This window comes from Bos taurus, chromosome 18 (genome assembly GCF_002263795.3).
Source record: "Bos taurus isolate L1 Dominette 01449 registration number 42190680 breed Hereford chromosome 18, ARS-UCD2.0, whole genome shotgun sequence".
NCBI lineage: Eukaryota > Metazoa > Chordata > Mammalia > Artiodactyla > Bovidae > Bos > Bos taurus.
The window spans coordinates 137,316-159,635 of NC_037345.1; the positions used below are offsets into that span (position 1 = coordinate 137,316).

A 22,320-nucleotide genomic window follows, 5' to 3' on the forward strand; every position below is an offset into this window, starting at 1 on the left:
CCACGGGCAGAGCTCCTGCTCCTGGCATCTCCCCTTTTTTTATTTCTTAAAACAGCCAGATGCAGCTCAGTCGCGAGCTTCTGAATGTTCTGCCAAAAATCCTGACAATACAAGGAAGAATGATTATGAGAAGATTAGACAGAATGTTTTTTCCAGAAATTAAGTTAGAGAAGGTGTGAAAAAAGTCATTAGCTACTCCAGCGGTGGTAAAATCCAGTTGAGAGTGTTCCAGGGTCTGTATTTGATTATGAAGTTTCCCTAAGTCCAGGCCAATGTCAGAGCTGTTCCAAACACCTGAGATATGATTTTTGATTTTTTCCCATTCATAATCTGTCTCATTTACCTTTAAAGATGTCACGCATATCCACCGGTAATTAGTGTGGCAAGACAGCCATTTTCACTTTTAAAGCCTGTAATTCAGTCCCAATATGCATTATTGCCTCCTCCAAGGCATCTACCCTCATCTCCAACTTTCTATCTATAGCTTCCTGTGTTGCTAGAGTTAGAGAAACATTTTTAGACATGGTATCAACAAATTGGGCAGTATGCACTTGTTGAGTCAATGATATTGCTGCCACAGTAACAGAAGTAATTGCTGTTATTAAAGCTGCTATTTCCAGGATAAGCAAGCCCACAAACTGTCACGATTGCATTAAATCCTGTAGTTGTTGTAATACAGCAAGACCAAAATTATCATATCAATAAGTGGTTACATCATAAGATAAGGTGGACGTTGTAACACTACAAAGGAGCAAACATTATATTGAGGGTTTAAACAAGATGAGAGCATGCATTGTTCACAAGTCACTACATTGGGTCCACCAGTGAAAGTCATATGTACATTAAGTTTTCCAGAATCGTTGGTAAAGAGAAAAACATAAGGAGAGGGTAGACAAGCCAAAACAGAATAAGTAGAATTATTTTCTGGTTGGAGTTCGCGCTGCAGCAGCCTTGTCAGTCTCGCCGGGATCTCGATGTTTATCTTGCCTCCCCTTCTGGTGGGCTCCTCTTTTGTGATCGAAGCAATGAGGGAAATGGATGTCTGGGGGACTGCAACATGGCGAATCAGCCTGTCCCGGATCTAAATTGGAGAATCTGCGTCCTGTGGAAAAATAAAAGCACATCCTCGACCACTAGTTAATAATGGGTCAGGACCCTTCCATTGTCCAGAGAGGAGGTCCTTCCGTTTAACTAATGGTTTTGCATTCAATTGCTCTGGGCACCAATGGCGAAGCATTGCAGTAGTTCTGGCTGAATCAGTATTTAAAATATTTATTATGCAAGAGCATGTTGCAAGACTTGATGGGGAGAACTATACTTAAACTCCCCTTATTTTAATTTTTGAATTTAGATTTTTAATGTTTGATGCACTGTTTCCACAATGGCTTGTCCCTGTGGATTATAAGGGATGCCTGTATTATGTTTAATTTGAAACTTTATACAAAATTCCTGAAAAGACTTAGAAGTGTAAGCAGGAGCATTGTCAGTTTTTAAAGCTTTTGGCCAGCCCAAATATGAAAAACAAGTAAAGAGATGTTGTATCACATCTTTAACTGCCTCTCCGGTACGAGCAGTTGCAATAATAATGTGATAAAAGGTATCTACAGTTACATGAACAAAGGACAGTTTTACAAATGAAGAGACATGAATTACATCCATTTGCCAGAGTATGTTAGGTTTGAGACCGTGAGGATTAACTCCCATAGGTAGACTATTATAAACAGTGGGGCAGTGTAAGCAAGAACGCACAATCTCTCGAGCAGTCTCTCTGGGAGTTTGGAATTTATATCTTAAGGCAGTAGCATTTTGATGATGAAGTAAGTGAGAGGCTCTGGCCTCCTCAATCACAGTAGCCACTGTATTTCTGTGTAACAAGTCAGCCAAATCATTAAAGGCATTTAAAGGGCCAGGCAATCCAGAATGAGCCCAAATGTGTCCAATGAAAAATATTTTATTTGTTTTCCAAATTTGTTGCTGTAATTTAGTTAACAAATGAAATATGGTAGTTTTATTTTCATGCAAAACCGCAGTTTCAATGTGTGGAAACAACCTGACAATATACTGAGAATCAGAATAAAGGTTAAATTCTTCATCTGCAAACATAGCAAAAGCCTCTATAACTGCTGTTATTTCAGCTCTTTGAGCTGAAGTTTCCTGTGTTTCTAAAACTTTCTGATGATTTTTAGTAACTATGGAGGCTTTACCGTTTGCTGACCCGTCAGTAAAGGCTATCTGAGCATTTGGAATAGGAGACTGTTTGCATCTGATGGGAAAAATAACTGGATGTTTAGACATAAAATTCAGCAAAACATGCGAGGGTAAATGATGCAAAATTTGACCACAATAATTTCCTATGGCAATCTGCCAATCCTCAAAGATTAGAAGAGCATCAAGTTGTTCTTTATTATATGGAATTACAATTTCTGATGGCTCTTTACCAAATAATTCAATGCTCCACTTTTTTCCTTTAATATCAACGTAGCTATCAGTCCTGGATTAGAAGCCGCTACTTTTTTTAATTTGAGCGGGAAAGTGGACCCACTCTAGGGGGCCGTTTTGCCATAAAACCAATTTTTTGTCTGGCTACCCCAATTACACCTATGGGGGTTTTATGGCAAAGGAATTGTCAAGCAATTGTCAATTTAATTTTTTAAATTTTTAAAATTTACATTTTAACAACATAAATTTAGGGATATGTTAATTTAGGTCTAATGTTTAGTTTAGGTTTCTGTATAAATTTAAATAATAAATGTATAACCTCCTTTTCTCATCTTGGTATACAGATATACCTAAATGCAAAATGTATTTATATATGTCAACAAGTATAAACTTATTGACATATAATATATACAAATCAATATACTTGAATTAATCTTTATAATTAATATATTAATAAATATATATTACAGCAATACAACACGTACACAGCTAATACCAACCAACACAAACCAATGTACTGCAATAGTACATGTCACACATATATAATTATACAGTATATAGAACATATATCATCACAGCACATCAATCCATACCAATTAATATCTGTCACACACACATTATATTACTGCAATATATATTTAATTATACAGTATATATATAATATGCATATATAGTATACATATTAATTTATATACAAATTAATTAAGTATAGACCTATAAATAGAATTAGGTATACCTTATTTATACCCATACCTAATTAGGCAAACTATAATTAGGCAAATATATTTATATTATGTATTTATAACAATATATAAAGTATTGTTAATTGTACTGCCTGTTGATAACTAAGAAATTGAGAAAACCCTTCTCTGAGTATCTCCTATTTGAGACAGCACGTCCCTCCCCCATAGGGTAAAGGGGAGCATAGGAACTACATAGGGTTGGAAAGTTCCACAGGTATCCTCAAATTGCCAATCTAACATTTTTGAACTTTTAACTACTGTGGGGGCTTGAGGGCAAATGAAACAAAATTTGACCCCTGAAATCTATCAGGGTAAATTGCCAATCATCACCATTTTTAAAAGACTTGTAGTTGATCCTTATTGAATGGAATTATTATATTTGCTACTTCTTTTCTAAAAAGTTCCACACTTCTTTTTTCCTCCTTTTATAATTAATTATGCCACCAAGCTGGGATAAGATAAAACTATTTTTCTTGGGGTCACTGGTAGATGGAACCAATGGGCCTTTTTGTCACAAGCACCCTGTAGGTGTATGTTTTGTGGCAAGAATGATTTAATCTCATCTTTTGGTAATATTAACCCTAATTACTGATCATTTAAAGTCTCATCTACTTTAACAAGAGCCGACTCTGTCTCATTAGTCAACTTTCTCTTAGAACTGGAATGAGGGTCGCTTTTTAAGCAATCAAACAAAGGCTTTAAATCTGCAGTAGTCAGTTTTAAATGTGGGTGTATCCAATTAATGTACTCTAATAATTTTGGGAAATCATTTAAAGTCAGTAAACAATCTCTCCACAGCTTCAAAGGGGCATTATCAATTTTCAAAACTTTTGGCAGGCCTAAATATGAGAAGCAAGTAAAGAGGTGTTGCACAACATCTTTATAAACTTCTCCAGTTATCGTTTTGTAACCTAAATCTGGTCTATAGCTTTTTAGATGACAAGCAACCATCTAATCTTTGCTTGAATACTTCCAGCAACGGGGAACTCACTACTCTTCAAGGTTTTAAACTCTCCCTCACCTTTTTCTCTACAGCATTTCCACCCCACATACCACTTTCTCTAATCCCACCAACTCATTTTCAGTAGTATGTGTTGACCATGAGCTGGGCCAGTCTTTCCCAGCAATGTTAAGAGACGTCTGTTCCTGTGTCTAATAGCCCTGACATTTTCTTGAATTAAAAAAAGTTTTAAAGGCCCAGAGGCTGTAATTTCCTGTATCCAAAAACCTAGATCACTAGATCCAAATCCTCTGGGGCTCCTGGCTTGAGAAGTCAAGGTTTTTCTTGTCTGATAGTAGGGTAAAAGCAAAAGTTGTGTTACTCTTTGACCTTTATTAATTTGCACAGTTTTGGTAGGTGGCGAGATCAAAACTTTAATTTCTCCAATATAATTAGAATCTACTACACCATGCACCACCGAAATATTTTGAAAAGAAAGCAAGCTACGCCCTAGCACAAGTCCTACAATGCCCTCAGGCAGGGGACCAGCCACTCCAATTGGAATCGGAGCACCCAGCATGTCAGGGGTTAATACTGTTGCTAAATCCCCTTGCCATTCCAATTTTCTTTTAGCCTGGGTGAGACCCCCTGAGGGGGTTTTCTCCAAGGAGCACCTCTGCATATAGTGCACACAGTCTGTTTTAAAAACTCCACTGTTCAAAAAACTTTTTATCTTCCTCAGGCTTAGGCAACACTTTGAGAGGCTTTGGGGGCAAAGTGGGGAACTCCTGGGCCCTGGAAGGCGCAAACGGAGGCGGCGGTGATCCCGTTAAATCAGAAAGTGGTGGATAAGTTTTTTGTTTTTTTTTTTAAGGTTTGCGCAGAGGTGGAGGGAGCTTGCCAGGGCGCCTGGTCACAGCGTCTCTTACTGTCTCTTTCTCTCCCTCTTTTCCTACCTTTCTCACTTTTCTCTCCCCCTTCCTTTTTCGCTACCCTTCTCTTTCCTTTGTTTCTTTCCCTTTACCCTCTAGCTCTCTTTTTCTTCCCTCCTTTCTCTCTTTCTCTCTGTATCTCTTTTTCTAACTTCCTTCTCTATCTTGCTGTGTTCCCTGATTCCTTCCTTCTCCGTTCCTCTCTCCTTTTCTCTTTAGCTCTTTCTCTATCTTTAGATCTTTCTTTATTTTCTTTCCTTTTTCCTTTTTCGCTTTTTTTTTCCTTTTCTCTCTCTCTCTCTCTTTTTCTTTTTTTTTTTTTGGCTTGGGTGAGCCCCCCCCCCCGCCCCGAGGGGGTTTCTCTGCAAGGAGCAGGCTCTGTATATTGTGTATTCTTTAAAAGCTCCTTAGTTTAAATGAATTTTTTAAAATCTTTTTCAGCCTTAGGTAATGCTCTGGGAGGCCTTGGATGTAAACTGGGGAATTCCTAAGCCCTGGGAGGTGCAAGCAGAGGTGGGGTAGTCGCCTTAAATCAGAAATTGTTGGATAAATTTTTTTATGTTTTTTTTTTTTTTTAACTTTACAATATTGTATTAGTTTTGCCAAACATCAAAATGAATCCACCACAGGTATACCGGTGCTCCCCATCCTGAACCCTCCTCCCTCCTCCCTCCCCATACCCTCCCTCTGGGTCGTCCCAGTGCACCAGCCCCAAGCATCCAGTATCGTGCATCGAACCTGGACTGGCGACTCGTTTCATACATGATATTATACATGTTTCAATTCCATTCTCCCAAATCTCCCCACCCTCTCCCTCTCCCTCTCCCACAGAGTCCATAAGACTGATCTATACATCAGTGTCTCTTTTGCTGTCTCATACACAGGGTTATTGTTACCATCTTTCTAAATTCCATATATATGTGTTAGTATACTGTATTGGTGTTTTTCTTTCTGGCTTACTTCACTCTGTATAATAGGTTCCAGTTTCATCCACCTCATTAGAACTGATTCAAATGTATTCTTTTTAATGGCTGAGTAATACTCCATTGTGTATATGTACCACAGCTTTCTTATCCATTCAACTGCTGATGGGCATCTAGGTTGCTTCCATGTCCTGGCTATTATAAACAGTGCTGCGATGTACATTAGGGTACACATGTCTCTTTCCCTTCTGGTTTCCTCAGTGTGTATGCCCAGCAGTGGGATTGCTGGATCAAAAGACAGTTCTATTTCCAGTTTTTTAAGGAATCTCCACACTGTTCTCCATAGTGGCTGTACTAGTTTGCATTCCCACCAACAGTATAAGAGGGTTCCCTTTTTTCCACACCCTCTCCAGCATTTATTGCTTGTAGACTTTTGGATCACAGCCATTCTGACTGGCGTAAAATGGCACCTCATAGTGGTTTTGATTTGCATTTCTCTGATAATGAGTGATGTTGAGCATCTTTTCATGTGTTTGCTAGCCATCCGTATGTCTTCTTTGGATAAATGTCTATTTAGTTCTTTGGCCCATTTTTTGATTGGGTCATTTATTTTTCTGGAGTTGAGCTGTAGGAGTGGCTTGTATATTTTTGAGATTAGTTGTTTGTCAGCTGCTTCATTTGCTATTATTTTCTCCCACTCTGAAGGCTGCCTTCTCACCTTGCTAATAGTTTCCTTTGTTGTGCAGGAGCTTTTAAGTTTAATTAGGTCCCATTTGTTTATTTTTGCTTTTATTTCCAATATTTTGGGAGGTGGGTCATAGAGGATCCTGCTGTGATGTATGTCGGAGAGTGTTTTGCCTATGTTCTCCTCTAGGAGTTTTATAGTTTCTGGTCTTACATTGAGATCTTTAATCCATTTTGAGTTTATCTTTGTGTATGGTGTTAGAAAGTGAAATTCAACATCCATTTATGATAAAAACTCTCCAGAAAGCAGGAATAGAAGGAACATACCTCAACATAATAAAAGCTATATATGACAAACCCACAGCAAACATTATCCTCAATGGTGAAAAACTGAAAGCATTTCCTCTAAAGTCAGGAACAAGACAAGGGTGCCCACTTTCACCTTTACTATTCAACATAGTTTTGAAAGTTTTGGCCACAGCAATCAGAGCAGAAAAAGAAATAAAAGGAATCCAAATTGGAAAAGAAGAAGTAAAACTCTCACTATTTGCAGATGACATGATCCTCTACATAGAAAACCCTAAAGACTCCACCAGAAAATTACTAGAACTAATCAATGATTATAGTAAAGTTGCAGGATATAAAATCAACACACAGAAATCCATTGCATTCCTATACACTAACAATGAGAAAACAGAAAAAGAAATTAAGGAAACAATTCCATTCACCATTGCAATGGAAAGAATAAAATACTTAGGAATATATGTACCTAAAGAAACTAAGGACCTATATATAGAAAACTATAAAACACTGGTGAAAGAAATCAAAGAGGACACTAATAGATGGAGAAATATACCATGTTCATGGATTGGAAGAATCAATATAGTGAAAATGAGTATACTACCCAAAGCAATTTATAGATTCAATGCAATCCCCATCATGCTACCAACGTATTCTTCACAGAGCTAGAACAAATAATTTCACAATTTGTATGGAAATACAAAAAACCTCGAATAGCCAAAGCTATCTTGAGAAAGAAGAAGGGAACTGGAGGAATCAACCTACCTGACTTCAGGCTCTATTACAGAGCCACAGTTATCAAGACAGTATGGTACTGGCACAAAGACAGAAATATAAATCAATGGAACAAAATAAAAAGCCCAGAGATAAATCCACGCACATATGGATACCTTATTTTTGACAAAGGAGGCAAGAATATACAATGGATTAAAGACAATCTCTTTAACAAGTGGTGCTGGGAAAACTGGTCAACCACTTGTAAAACAATGTTGGATAAAATTTTAAAGGTTTGTGTAGAGGGGGAGGGGGCTCTCCTTCACCAGGGCACCCGGCCACAACGTCCTGTAAGCCTTCTCCTTCCTCAGGAGGGAGAGCACAGTCTCCTTCCTTTTCTTCATCAATGGCAGAAAATATGATCTGTGGAGAAGGTGGAGACCCACTACCATCCACCTCTATAGCCTCTCCCATAGGCTATCCAACAGCCTCATGATGGGGGTCCAGAACATTTTAAATAATACACTCCAGTGTTCTTGCCTGGAGAATCCCAGGGAGGGGGGAGCATGGTGGGGTGCCATCTATGGAGTCACACAGAGTTGGACATGACCGAAGCAACTTAACAGCAGCAGCAGTAGCATACAACACAAGAGGTTCCTCGAGATACCCATCACAATTCAAGAGGAACCCCAAGGTTCCTGCCACAACTCTAGAATAGCCCCGTGTTCCCCACTTCATCTCAAGATATGGGTTGACTCCCCTGCTTCAACTCTAGAGGAATCCCGACTTTCCCCTCGCACCTTAATATGAGGCCTGTCCCACCTATTGTAACTTGAGAGGTACCCCGCAGTTCCCGCCGAAAGATGAAAGGACACCGAGTTCCCCCTCAACTCGAGATAAGGCCTGATTCCCGTGCACTGACTTGAATGGAACACGAGTATCCCCTCACAACACGAACGGAGGTTTGACTCCCCTGTTACACCTCTAGAAAAGGCCCAAGTTCCCTGCCTCAACTCAACAGGAGAATTGACACCCCTTTTTAAACTCAAGAGGAAAGTGGAGTTCCATATCTCAAAATGAGATGAGGCCTAACTCCCCTGTTAAAACTCTATTAGTTTAGTTTAGTTCAGTTGCTCAGTCGTGTCCAACTCTTCGCGACCCCATGAATCACAACATGCCAGGCCTCCCTATCCATCACCAACTCCTGGAGTTCACTCAGACTCATGTCCACCGAGTCAGTGATCCCGTCCAGCCATCTCATCCTCTGTCATCCCCTTCTCCTCCTGCCCCCAATCCCTCCCAGCATCAGAGTCTTTTCCAATGAGTCAACTTTTTGCACAAGGTGGCCAAAGTACTGGAGTTTCAGCTTTAGCATCATTCCTTCTAAAGAAATCCCAAGGCTGATCTCCTTCAGAATGGACTGGTTGGATGTCCTTGCAGTCAAAGGGACTCTCAAGAGTCTTCTGCAACACCACAGTTCAATACCACACCCTTACCTGCTTTCTTACACCATCTCACGGCCTCATACACCCCCATATACTCTCGCATGTCCTTGCATGCCCTCTCATGCTATTCATGCCCTCACACATTCTTGCACACTCTCACACATCTGTGCATGCTCTCACATGCCTTTGCATGCCCTCATTGCCCTTGCATGCATTCACATGGCCACACATGCCCTTCCATGTTCTCACATGCTCTCACAAGTCCTCACACTCTTTCCCAACCTCGTGCACCCTTGCACATCCTTCTATGCTCTCGCACATCCTCACACATCTTTGAATCTCCTTGGCTGTCCTTGCACAGCATCACACACTCTCGCACATCCTCACATGCTCTTGCACACCCTTTCACACTATTACACTCCCTCCCACTACCTCACTCACTGTTACACTCCTCCCACAACTTTTCAGTCTTACACCTCCTCCCTCACCCTTACACTCCCTCACACACTGTCACTCACTCTTACACTTCCTCTCACACCCTGAACACTCTTACACTCCATTGAATACCCTCATACACTCTTATATTCCATTGCACATGCTCACACACTTACACTGCCTTGCTCACTCTTACACTCCTTGGACACCCTCACACATTCTTATACTTCCTCTCATGTTCTTATAATCCCTGAAACGACCACTAGTTCCAAGTGACTCCAAATCTACTATGCACCTGGGATCTCTCTTAAACTCCCTGGAACACCCTCTCACACTCTTACATTCCATCTCACACCCTAGCACACTATTACACTCTCTCACACACCCTCACACACTCTTATAATCCTTTGCAGACCCTCACAAACTGTTACACTCCTTCATATGCTCTTCCATCTCCTTGCACACCATTCCACACTCTTACACTCTCTAACATGCTACTACAATGCCTCGCACCCTCCTACACTCCTTTGCATGTGCACACACACACACACACACTTACACTCCCTCACTCGTCTTCACACACTGTTATACTTCTTTGCATGCTCTGAGATTTCCTCACCCACCCTCACACACTCTTATACTCCATAGCACACCCTTGCACACTCTTATACTACCTTGCATGCTGTTACAATCCCTTGCACACCATCGCACACTCTTACTCTCTCTTGCATACTATTACACTCACTTGCACACTCTCATACAGTCTTATAGTCTCTCACACGCTCTTACACACTTTCCCACAACCTTGCACAATCTTACACTCCCTATCATGCTCTTATACTCCCTTGCACAACCTTAAATGCACTTAAACTTCCTTGCAAGGATTTACAATCCCTTGCACACCCTTGCTCACCCTTAAACTCTATAGCACACCCTTGCACACTCTTACACTATCTCACATGCTGTTACAATCCCTTGCATACCATCACACACTCTTACACTCTCTTTCATACTATTACACCCTCTTGCACACTCTCATACAGTCTTACAGTCCCTCATATGCTCTTACATACTTTCCCACAACCTTGTACACTCTTACACTCACTACCATGCTCTTATACTCCCTTGCACAACCTTAAATGCACTTAAACTTCCTTACAAGGATTTAAAATCCCTTGCACACCCTTGCTCACCCTTACACTCCATCAGACACCCTCACACACTCTTACACTCCCTTGATGCTCTTACACTCTGTGGCACTACCTGACAAACTTATACTCCTTCACCACCCTCTCATGCTCTTATCTCCAGCACACCCTTGCACACTTTTATATTCCATTGCAATCCTCACACACTCTTACACTCCCTTACACACCCTTGAATACTCGTACACACACTCACACACCATTGCACACTATTACATTCCCTCACATGCTCTGAGTCTCCCTCGCACATCTTCACACACTCTTTCACTCCATCATACACCGTTTCACACTTTAATCTCACTCTTACACTCCCCTGCACATTCTTGAACACTCTTACACTCTCTTGCACACTCTTACAATCCCTCACATGCCCTCATGCAGTCTTATTCTCCCTCACATACTCTTAAATACTCTTACACTCCCTTGCACACTCTCACATTCCATCTCACACCCTCACACACTTACACTCCCTCCCAAACATACATCTATGGTCACCTGTACATTGTCTCAGGGTCAGACCATATACATTTTGTCACAAATTCACAGTCAACATGATTACCCCACCTACCAGACCGTGTACCTGGAGTCACATTTTCAGTTTCCAGGGTAATCCTCACATCTAGACCTTACACATCGTGTCACTTGTCCACAGTCTCTGAGGTAAACCCTTCCCAGACCCTACACCTGCAGTCACATGTCCACAGTCTCCACGGTGACCTCACATCACCTACCCTGTACCTGGAGTCGTGGTGACCCTCCTTCCACACCCTTTACCTGGGCTTACATGTCCATAGTCACTAGGATGACTCCCTTTCCAAACACTGTACCTGGGGTCACACGTACACAGTCTCCAAGGTGACCCCCTCTCCCAGACTTTGTCTATTTATTTTCTATTTGCTAAACTCTCACCCTTTATCAGTCCTTAATGGTGGTTGGTTTAGTCACTAAGTCGTGTCCAACTCTTGTGACCCCATGAACTGTAGCCAGCGAGGTTCCTCTATCCATGGGATTCTCCAGGCAAGAATACTGGAGTGGGTTACCATTTCCTTCTCCAGGAAATCTTCTCAGCCCAGCAATCAAACCCAGGTCTCCTGCATTGCAGGTAGATTCTTTACTGACTGAGCTATAGGGGAAGCTTTTGAGCTATGAGGGAATGCCCAGACCCTGTGCCTGGGGTCACACTTTGACAATATCGAGGGTGTCCCTCCTGCCCATAACCTGCACCTGGTGACATATGTCCAGCCAACAGGGTGACCCCTCTCCCAAATCCTACACTTGGGGTCACATGTCCACAGTCTAGGGTGACACTCTCCCAGAAACTGTACCTGGGGTCACATGTCCAGTCTCCAGGGTGACCCCCTTCCAAGACCCTGCACTTGGGGTCACGTGTCCACAGTCTCCACAGTGACCCAGTTCCTAAACAATGTACCTGGGATCCTATGTTCACAATCTCCAGGGTGACTCTGGACCAGGGTCACATGTCTACAGTCTAAAGTGTGACCCCACCTCCTATACCCTATATATGGAGTCACACATCCACAGTCTCCAAGATGACACCTCCCCAGACCATGCACCTAGAATCACACATCCAGTCTTCAGGGTTAGCCCTCTCCCCAGACCCTACAATTTGGGTCAAACGTCCACATTACCCATGCTGACATCACTTCCCAGATGCTGTACCTGGGGTCACATGTCCACAGTCTCCAGGGTGACCCTGCCTCCAAGTTCCAATACCTGGAGTCACACATCCACACTGTTCATTTTGACCTCCTCCCAGACCCTGCACCAAGGGTAAGATATCCACAGTCTCTACAGAGGCCCCTCTTTCAGACCCTACATGTGGGATCAGATGTCCACAGTTCATAGGGTGACCCCATCACTCAGACCCTGTACTTGCTGTCACATGTCCACAGTCCCCAGGGTGAAAGTGCCCCCCAGAATCTGTACCTGAAGTCAAAGGTGCACCATCTCCAGGGTGACAAACATCCCAGACACTGAAACTGGGTCACACATGCACAGTCTCCAGGGTGACTGCAGCCCACATCCAAGCACCTGGTGTACATATTCACAGTCTCCATGCTGACACCCCTCTTCAGATACTATACCAGGTGTCACATGGTCACAGTTTTCCTGGTGAACACCTTTTCAGACCCTGTACATGGGATCACATGTCCACATTCTGCAGGATGAATGTCCTCCAAAACCCTGAACCTGGGTCACATATCCACAGTTTCCAAAGTGAACCCACCTCAAGACCCTGCACCTGGGGTCACATGTCCAGTCTCAAGGGTGACCTCACCTCCCAGAGCCTTGTCCTGGGTTCACACATCCACAGGCTCCATTTGGACTGCTTTGAAGTACCTGCACCTGGGGTCACATGTCAAAATTCTTGTTGACACCACTCACACCCCACACTTGGATTCACATGTCCACAGTATCCAGGGTGACTACAACTTACCAGGTTCACAAGTCCATATTCATCTGGGTGACACCCTGCCAGAACCTGTATGTGTAGTCACACATCCACAGTCTCCTTGGTGTGACCCCTCCCCAGACCTGGGACCTTGGGTCACATGTCCACTGGCCCCAGGGTAACCCCACTTCCCAGACCCTGTACCTGGGGTCGCATGTCTAGAGTCTAAAGGGTGACCCACATCCCAGACCCTGCACCTGGGATCACACATAAACAGTCTCCAAGATAAGACCTCCTCCAGACTATGTACCTGGTGTCACATGACCACAGTGCCCAGTGTGACATCTCCTCCCAGAGCCTGCACCTAAGGTCCCATATCCACAAGATCCAGGGTGACCCCCCTCCCACACCCTGGACCAGGGTCATATTTCTACAGTCTGAAGTGTGACTCCACCTCCCAGAAACTACACGTGGGGTCACACATAAACAGTATCCAGGGTAACCCCCTCTTGATCCTGTACCTGGGGTCAAATTTCTGTAGTATCCAGGGTGAATCCCTCCCAGACCACATACATGGGATCACATGTCCACAGTCTCTAGTATGAGCCAACATCCAGACTCTGTACCTGAGGTTTCATGACCACAATGTCCTGTGACACCACCTCCCAGTCCCTGCACTTAGGGTAACATGTCCAGAGTCTCCAGGGTAACACTCTCCCAGACCATTCACCTGATGTAATATGTCCACAATCCCCAGAGTGACCCCATGTCCCAGATCCTGCATCTGGGATCACACATCCACAGTATGCAGGGAGAGCAACCCCCAGACCCTGCATTTTGGATCACACATTCATAGTCCTCAGGATGACCCCACCACCTAGACCCAGTAACCAGAAACACTTGCACACAATCTGCATGGTAACCCCACCTCCAAGACCCTATCCCTGGAATTTCATGTCCATAGTCTCCATGATGAACCTCTCTCAGATCATGCACCTGGGATCACACACCCACAGTTTCCAGGGTGACCCCCTTTCTCCCCTGCATCGGGGGTTATATGACCACAGTCTCCACATTCACACCCTACATCAGATCCTTTACCTGGTATCACATGGCCACAGTTTCCCTGATGAACCCCTTCACAGACCCTATTCATAGGGTCACATGTTCATAGTCTCCAGGGTGAACACTCTCCCAGACCCTGCACCAGGGTTCACATGTCCACAGTCTCCACAGTGACCCCACCTCCAAGACACTTCACCTGGTTTTACACATCCACAGGCTCCAGGGTCAGCCTCTATCCCAGACACTGCATTTTGGGTTACCTGTCCACTTTCTCAAGGGAGAAATCACCTAACAGAACCTTCACCTGGGGTCACATGTCCAGTCTCCACAGAGAGCCCTCTCTCCAGACCCTGCACATGGTGTTAGATGACCACAGTCCAGGGTGACCCTTACTCCCAGACCTTTCACCTAGGGTCACACATCCACAGGCTAAAGGTTCACCACTTTGAAATACAAGCCCCTGGGGTCAAATGTCCACAGCCTCCTTGGTGACACCTCGCCCAGACCCTGTACCTGGGGTCACATTTCCAGTTTCCAGGGTAACTGCCTCTGCCAGACCCTACACCTGGGGTCACATATCCACATTATCCATGATGACCCCACCTCACCAGAACTTTTACCTCTGGTCATATGTACATAGTCTCCATGGTGACCACCACTCCCAGACTTTGATCCTCTGGTCACATTTCCAGGGTGACACGACTGCCCCCCCCCCAACCCATACCTGTGGATACAGTCCACAGATCTCAGGGTGACACTACCATATTAGTCCAAGCACCTGGGATGACACGGCCACAGTTTCCATTGTGAGCTCCCTTCCCAGACCATATGCTGCTGTTACATGTCTACAGTTTCCAGGGTGACACCGTCCCAGATCCTGTATCTGAGATCACATGTCTTCAGTTCTCAGGGTGATCTCTCCCAGGCACTGTATTTGGGGTCACATATCTAGTCTCTCCTGTGTGCATTATCTCAGACCCAGTACCTGGTGACACATGTCCATATTCTCCGGGGTGCTGTCATTTCCCAGATCTTGTACCTGGGTCACATGTCCACAGTCTCAAATGTGAACCATCAACCAGACCCTGTACCTGGGGTTAAATATTAGCCATTTCCAGAGGACACCCTTCATACCCTGTACCTGAGGTCACAGTTATAAAATATCCAGGATGACATCCCCGCCCAGATCCTGAACCTGGTGTCACGCGTGCACAGACTCCAGTGTGACCGCACTCCCGGACCCTATTCAGTTCAGTTCAGTTCAGTCACTCAGTGGTGTCCGACTTTCTGTGACCCCGTGAATCGAAGCACTCCAGGCCTCCCTGTCCATCACCAACTCCAGGAGTTCACTCAGACTCACACCAGTCGAATCAGTGATACCATCCAGCCATCTCATCCTCTGTCGTCCCCTTCTCTTCCTGCCACAATCCCTCCCAGCATCGGAATCTTTTCCAATGAGTCAACTCTTCACATGAGGTGGCCAAAGTACTGGAGTTTCAGCTTTAGCATCATTCCTTCCAAAGAAATCCCAGGGCTGATCTCCTTCAGAAAGGACTGGTTGGATCTCCTTCCAGTCCAAGGGACTAGCAAGAGTCTTCTCCAACACCACAGTTCAAAAGCATCAATTCTTCAGCACTCAGCCTTCTTCATAGTCTAACTCTCACATCCATACATGACCACGGGAAAAACCATAGCCTTGACTAAACGGACATTTGTTGGCAAAGTAATGTCTCTGCTTTTGAATATGCTATCTAGGTTGGTCATAACTTTCCTTCCAAGGAGTAAGCGTCTTTTAATTTCATGGCTGCAGTAACCATCTGCAGTGATTTTGGAGCTGAAAAAAAATACAGTCTGACACTGTTTCCACTGTTTCCCCATCTATTTCCCATGAAGTGATGGGACCGGATGCCATGATCTTCATTTTCTGCATGTTGAGCTTTAAGCCAACTTTTTCAGTCTCCACTTTCACTTTCATCAAGAGGCTTTTTAGTTCCTCTTCACTTTCTGCCATAAAGGTGGTGTCATCTACATATCTGAGGTTATTGATATTTCTCCCGGCAATCTTGATTCCAGCTTTTGCTTCTTCCAGCCCAGCGTTTCTCATTATGTACTCTCCATATAAGTTAAATAAGCAGGGTGACAATATACAGCCTTGACGTACTCCTTTTCCTATATGGAACCAGTCTGTTTTTCCATGTCCAGTTCTAACTGTTGCTTCCTGACCTGAATACAGATTTCTCAGGAGGCAGGTCAGGTGGTCTGATATTCCCATCTCTTTCAGAATTCCCACAGTTTAATGTGATCCACACAGTCAAAGGCTTTGACATAGTCAATAAAGCAGAAACGGATGTTTCTCTGGAACTCTCTTGCTTTTCCAGGATCCAGCAGATGTTGGCATTTTGATCTCTGGTTCCTCTGCCTTTTCTAAAACCAGCTTGAACATCAGGAAGTTCATGGTTCACATATTGCTGAAGCCTGGCTTGGAGAATTTAGAGCATTACTTTACTGGCATGTGAGATGAGTGCAATTGTGCTGTAGTTTGAGCATTCTTTGGCATTGCCTTTCTTTGGGATCGGAATGAAAACTGACCTTTTCCACTCCTGTGGCCACTTCTGAGTTTTCCAAATTTGCTGGCATACTGAGTGCAGCACTTTCACAGCATCATCTTTCAGGATTTGAAATACTTCAACTGAAATTCCATCACCTCCATTAGCTTTGTTCGTAGTGATGCTTTCTAAGGCCCACTTGACTTCACATTCCAGGATGTCTGGCTCTAGGTCAGTGATCACACCATCATGATTATCTGGGTCGTGAAGATCTTTTTTGTATAGTTTTTCTGTGTATTCTTGCCACCTCTTCTTGATATCTTCTGCTTCTGTTAGGTCCATACCATTTTGTTCCTTTATGGAGCCCATTTTTGCATGAAATGTTCCATTGGTATCTCTAATTTTCTTGACAAGATCTCTAGTCTTTTTCATTCTGTTGTTTTCCTCTATTTCTTTGCATTGATCGCTGAGAAAGGCTTTCTTATCTCTTCTTGCTATTCTTTGGAACTCTGCATTCAGATGCTTATATCTTTCCTTTTCTCCTTTGCTTTTCGCTTCTCTTCTTTTCACAGCTATTTGTAAGGCCTCCCCAGACAGCCATTTTGCTTTTTTACATTTCTTTTCCATGGGGATGGTCTTGATCCCTGTCTCCTGTACAATATCACGAACCTCTGTCCATAGTTCATCAGGTACTCTATCTATCAGGTCTAGGCCCTTAAATCTATTTCTCACTTCCACTGTATAATCATAAGGGATTTGATTTAGGTCATACCTGAATGGTCTAGTGGTTTTCCCTACTTTCTTCAATTTAAGTCTGAATTTGGTAATAAGGAGTTCATGATCTGAGCCACAGTCAGCTCCTGGTCTTGTTTTTGTTGACTGTATAGAGCCTCTCCATCTTTGGCTGCAAAGAATATAATCAGTCTGATTTCAGTGCTGACCATCTGGTGATGTCCATGTGTAGAGTCTTCTCTTGTGTTGTTGGAAGTGGGTGTTTGCTATGACCAGTGCATTTTCTTAGCAAAACTCTATTAGTCTTTGCCCTGCTTCATTCCATATTCCAAGGCCAAATTTGCCTGTTACTTCAGGTGTTTCTTGACTTCCTACTCAATATGCCAGCAAATTTGGAAAACTCAGCAGTGGCCCCAGGACTAGAAAAGATCAGTTTTCATTCCAATCCCAAAGAAAGGCAATGCCAAAGAATGCTCAAACTACCGCACAATAGCTCTCATCTCACATGCTAGTAAAGTAATGCTCAAAATTCTCCAGGCCAGGCTTCAGCAATATGTGAACCATGAACTTCCTGATGTTCAAGCTGATTTTAGAAAAGGCAGAGGAACCAGAGATCAAAATGCCAACATCCGCTGGATCATGGAAAAAGCAATGGAGTTCCAGAGAAACATCTGTTTCTGCTTTATTGACTATGTCAAAGCCTTTGACTGTGTGGATCACAATAAACTATGGGAAATTCTAAAAGAGATGGGAATGCCAGACCACCTGATCTGCCTCTTGAGAAATCTGTATGCAGGTCAGGAAGCAACAGTTAGAACTGGACATGGAAAAACAAACTGGTTCCAAAAAGGAAAAGGCGTACATCAAGGCTGTATATTGTCACCCTGCTTATTTAACTTCTATGCAGAGTACCTCATGAGAAACGCTGTAATGGAAGACACACAAGCTGGAATCAAGATTGCTGGGAGGAATATCAGCAACCTCAGATATGCAGATGACACCACCCTTATGGCAGAAAGTGAAGAGGAACTAAAAAGCCTCTTGATGAAAGTGAAAGTGGAGACTGAAAAGTTGGCTTAAAGCTCAATATGCAGAAAATGAAGATCATGGCATCCGGTCCCATCACTTCATGGGAAATAGATGGGGAAACAGTGGAAACAGTGTCAGACTGTATTTTTTTCAGCTCCAAAATCACTGCAGATGGTGACTGCAGCCATGAAATTAAAAGATGCTTACTCCTTGGAAGGAAAGTTATGACCAATATAGATAGCATATTCAAAAGCAGAGACACTACTTTGCCAACAAATGTCCATTTAGTCAAGGCTATGGTTTTTCCCGTGGTCATGTATGGATGTGAGAGTTAGACTATGAAGAAGGCTGAGTGCTGAAGAATTGATGCTTTTGAACTGTGGTGTTGGAGAAGACTCTTGCTAGTCCCTTGGACTGGAAGGAGATCCAACCAGTCCACTCTGAAGGTGAACAGCCCTGTGATTTCTTTGGAAGGAATGATGCTAAAGCTGAAACTCCAGTACTTTGGCCACCTCATGTGAAGAGTTGACTCACTGGAAAAGACTCTGATATTGGGATGGACTGGGGGCAGGAAGAGAAGAAGACAACAGAGGACGAGATCGCTGGATGGCATCACTGACTAGATGGACGTGAGTGTGAGTGAACTCCTGGAGTTGGTGATGGACAGGGAGGCCTGGCGTGCTGTGATTCATGGGGTCACAAAGAGTCGGACATGACTGAGTGACTGAACTAACTAACTAACTAAGATGCATTTGAAGAGTTGAGAGGCTTTAAGAATAAATGATTCAAGGCTAAAATGATCCCCATATATAACTCAAATTGACATGAATAAAAATAAAATCGTATCAACAAATATAACAAAAAGCTATGACATGCTACTGAAGACAAAGTACGATATATAAAATACAGCCTCTGGGAAACCTGGAATTGACTAACAAGATAATCCAGGTAACTGAAGCTTCGTTTTGAAATATTCATTTCAGGTTTGAGCATTGCATTTATCTGCTTCGTCATAATACTGAAATGTGGTAACATAAAGATTAAAATTATTACCTTAATAAAGAGTAAATTACTAGTACCTGTCTATGTTAACAATTTAGAACTAAATCTCTTAACATTTCATAAATGACACGATGTCCCTACACAAAGTAAAAGATTTCTTCAGTCTAATTTTTATTTGCTGGATACAAAGTATGCTTTTAGGCTGGTTTAGAGACCATAGATTTACAGCCTGTGTATTTTTTGTATTGAACTAGATTCAACATTTAGCCAGAATCACTTTGAACTTTCTTTTAGAAAGTCTGAGAATTATTTCTCCTTCTGGATACTCACTTCTCCTTCTGCTTTCTCATTTTCGTATGAATACATTCTCTCTTTTAAATGATTCCATTTCTTGATTAACTCCTTGTTTCTTTTCTCCAGCATCAGACCTTGTTTCTCATATTTGGCCTGAAGTTTTCTCACGATCCGCTGAAACTGGTCTTGGATGCTAACGACCATCTTCTCTTTACTTTCGGCTCCCAGTTGCTGTGGAGCAACATGTTTTCACTCTGGAGTTGAGGTAATCTCTCCTCTAAGGATTCCTGATTTCCAAGGTATGTATTCACTTTGCCTTGTTCATTCTGATACATGTGTTCAATTTCCTGCTTTTGAAACTCTGATTGGCTTAGATCCCTCTGGACACGTTCTAACATCAAAGTCTTTTCTCTAAGATCATCTCTCGCGTGATGCAGCTTGATTTTCAGCTTTTTGAAGATATTTTTCACTGTAGATAGTTGCTGGGAAAGTGTCTCCTTGTTATCTTTTAGATTAGCCACATCATACTTCATTTTGTCCCGCAAGCATAACCACTCATCTCTTGCTCTCTGGAAGGCAAGTTCCAGATCTCTTTTTGATGTCTGACCTTGATCATGTAAGGCAACACCCAGTCTAGAACGGTAGGATTTCACTTCTGTTTCCAGTCTTTGTTTACTTTCTTTTTTGTTCACCAGCTTAGAGTTTAGCAGCATATTCTCAGCTGTCAGAGCATTAAGCTGGCCTGTATAGTGGGATATAGTCTTTGTTAACGTTTCCTCATTCAGTTTTATTGCCTTTTGAAGATCATCATTCTTTACTTTGAGAATTTCAATGTCCTCAAAATAGTTCTCTTCCTTTTCCCGGTGCTGATTTTTCAGTGCATCTATCTCCAGTCTTAGCATGGCAATTTCCTCCTGCAGCATGTGCTTTTAGTGCAACAGGTCTTTTGTTTGTTCACACTATCATAAACCTAAGTGAACAAAGGAGATTTTTAGCTAGTACTCAGTAAAATGATATTCCATGATTTCTATGGAAATGAAAGACTAACTTGTATGTTTATACAATGAAAAGACTGCACCAAGTGTGTCTCCAACAGGAAAAAATAAGGTTCAATTCAATTCTCAGACTTTATATAAGCAGAAATTCCCAAAGCTTCAATAATTTAATGGAAGACAGTGAGTCCATGAAAGTAAAATAAAAAAAAAAAAATCCCAAGAGACTTTTCAAGAAGCTCAGAACTGGAAAGGCTTCCCTCTGAACTACAATAAACCCAGAAGGCTTAAAATAAAAGATTCATAGATCTGACTACACTTAAAAATTGCATCTGATGTGGAATATTTATATAATGGAAAACTAGTAAGGCATAAAAAAGAATGAAATAATGCTATTTGTAGCAACAGGGATGGACCTAGATATTATCACCCTAAGTGATGTAAGTCAGACAAAGACAAGTATTATATCATACTGCTTATATGTAGAATCTAAAATGAACTTATTCACACAGTAGAAAGAGACTCATAGACACAGAAAACAAACTTATGGTGACCACAGGGGAAAGCAGCGTAGGGGAAGGGATAAACTAGGATGCTGGGATTAACATATACACACTAGTAGATATAAAATAACCAACAGAGATATACTGTACAACATAAGGAACTACTTAATATTCTGCAAGAATCTGAAATGGAATGTGTGTGTACATGTGAGCATGTGTGTGAGTGAGTGTGTATGTGTATTAGTCACTCAGTCATGTCCAACTCTTTGGGACCCCATAGACTATAGCCTGCCAGGCTCCTCTGTCCATGGAATTTCCCAGGCAAGAATACTGGAATGGGTAGCCATTTCCTTCTCCAGGCTGCTGCTGCTACTGCTGCTAAGTTGCTTCAGTCGTGTCTGACTCTGGGCAACCCCATAGACTTCAGCCCACCAGGCTCCCCCATCCCTGGGATTCTCCAGGCAAGAACACTGGAGTGGGTTGCCATTTCCTTCTCCAATACATGAAAGTGAAAAGTGAAAGTGAAGTCGCTTGGTCGTGTCTGACTCTTAGGGACCCCATGGACTGCAGCCTACCAGGCTCCTCTGCCCATGTGATTTTCCAGGCAAGAGTACTGGAGTGGGGTGCCATTGCCTTCTCCACATTCTCCATGGGATTTTCCCAACCCAAGGATGGAACCCAGGTCTCCTGCATTGCAGGCAGATTCTTTATACTCTGAACCAGCAGGGAAGCCCCATTTATATAATATATACATATATATCTGAATCACTGTGCTGTATACCTGAAACTAACAGAATATTGTTAATCAACTATAATTCAATAAACAACACCACTTGCTAGGTTTATAAACACTGCATTTGATACCTCCTACACATCTACTTCACAGTAAGAGCCTTAACTCTGTATAAATAGACTAAATTTTATACAAAAGTTTTTCCTTGAGAATATGCTATCTTCTAACGTTTTAATAGGCAATTACAAAAG

At 42.6% G+C, this 22,320-nt stretch overlaps 1 pseudogene; it reads right to left on the reverse strand.

The window, feature by feature from the left end:
- Window positions 1-19,755: 19,755 nt before the first annotated feature.
- Window positions 19,756-22,320, reverse strand: part of LOC100299850 (ankyrin repeat domain-containing protein 26-like) — a 44,018-nt pseudogene continuing 41,453 nt past the window's right edge.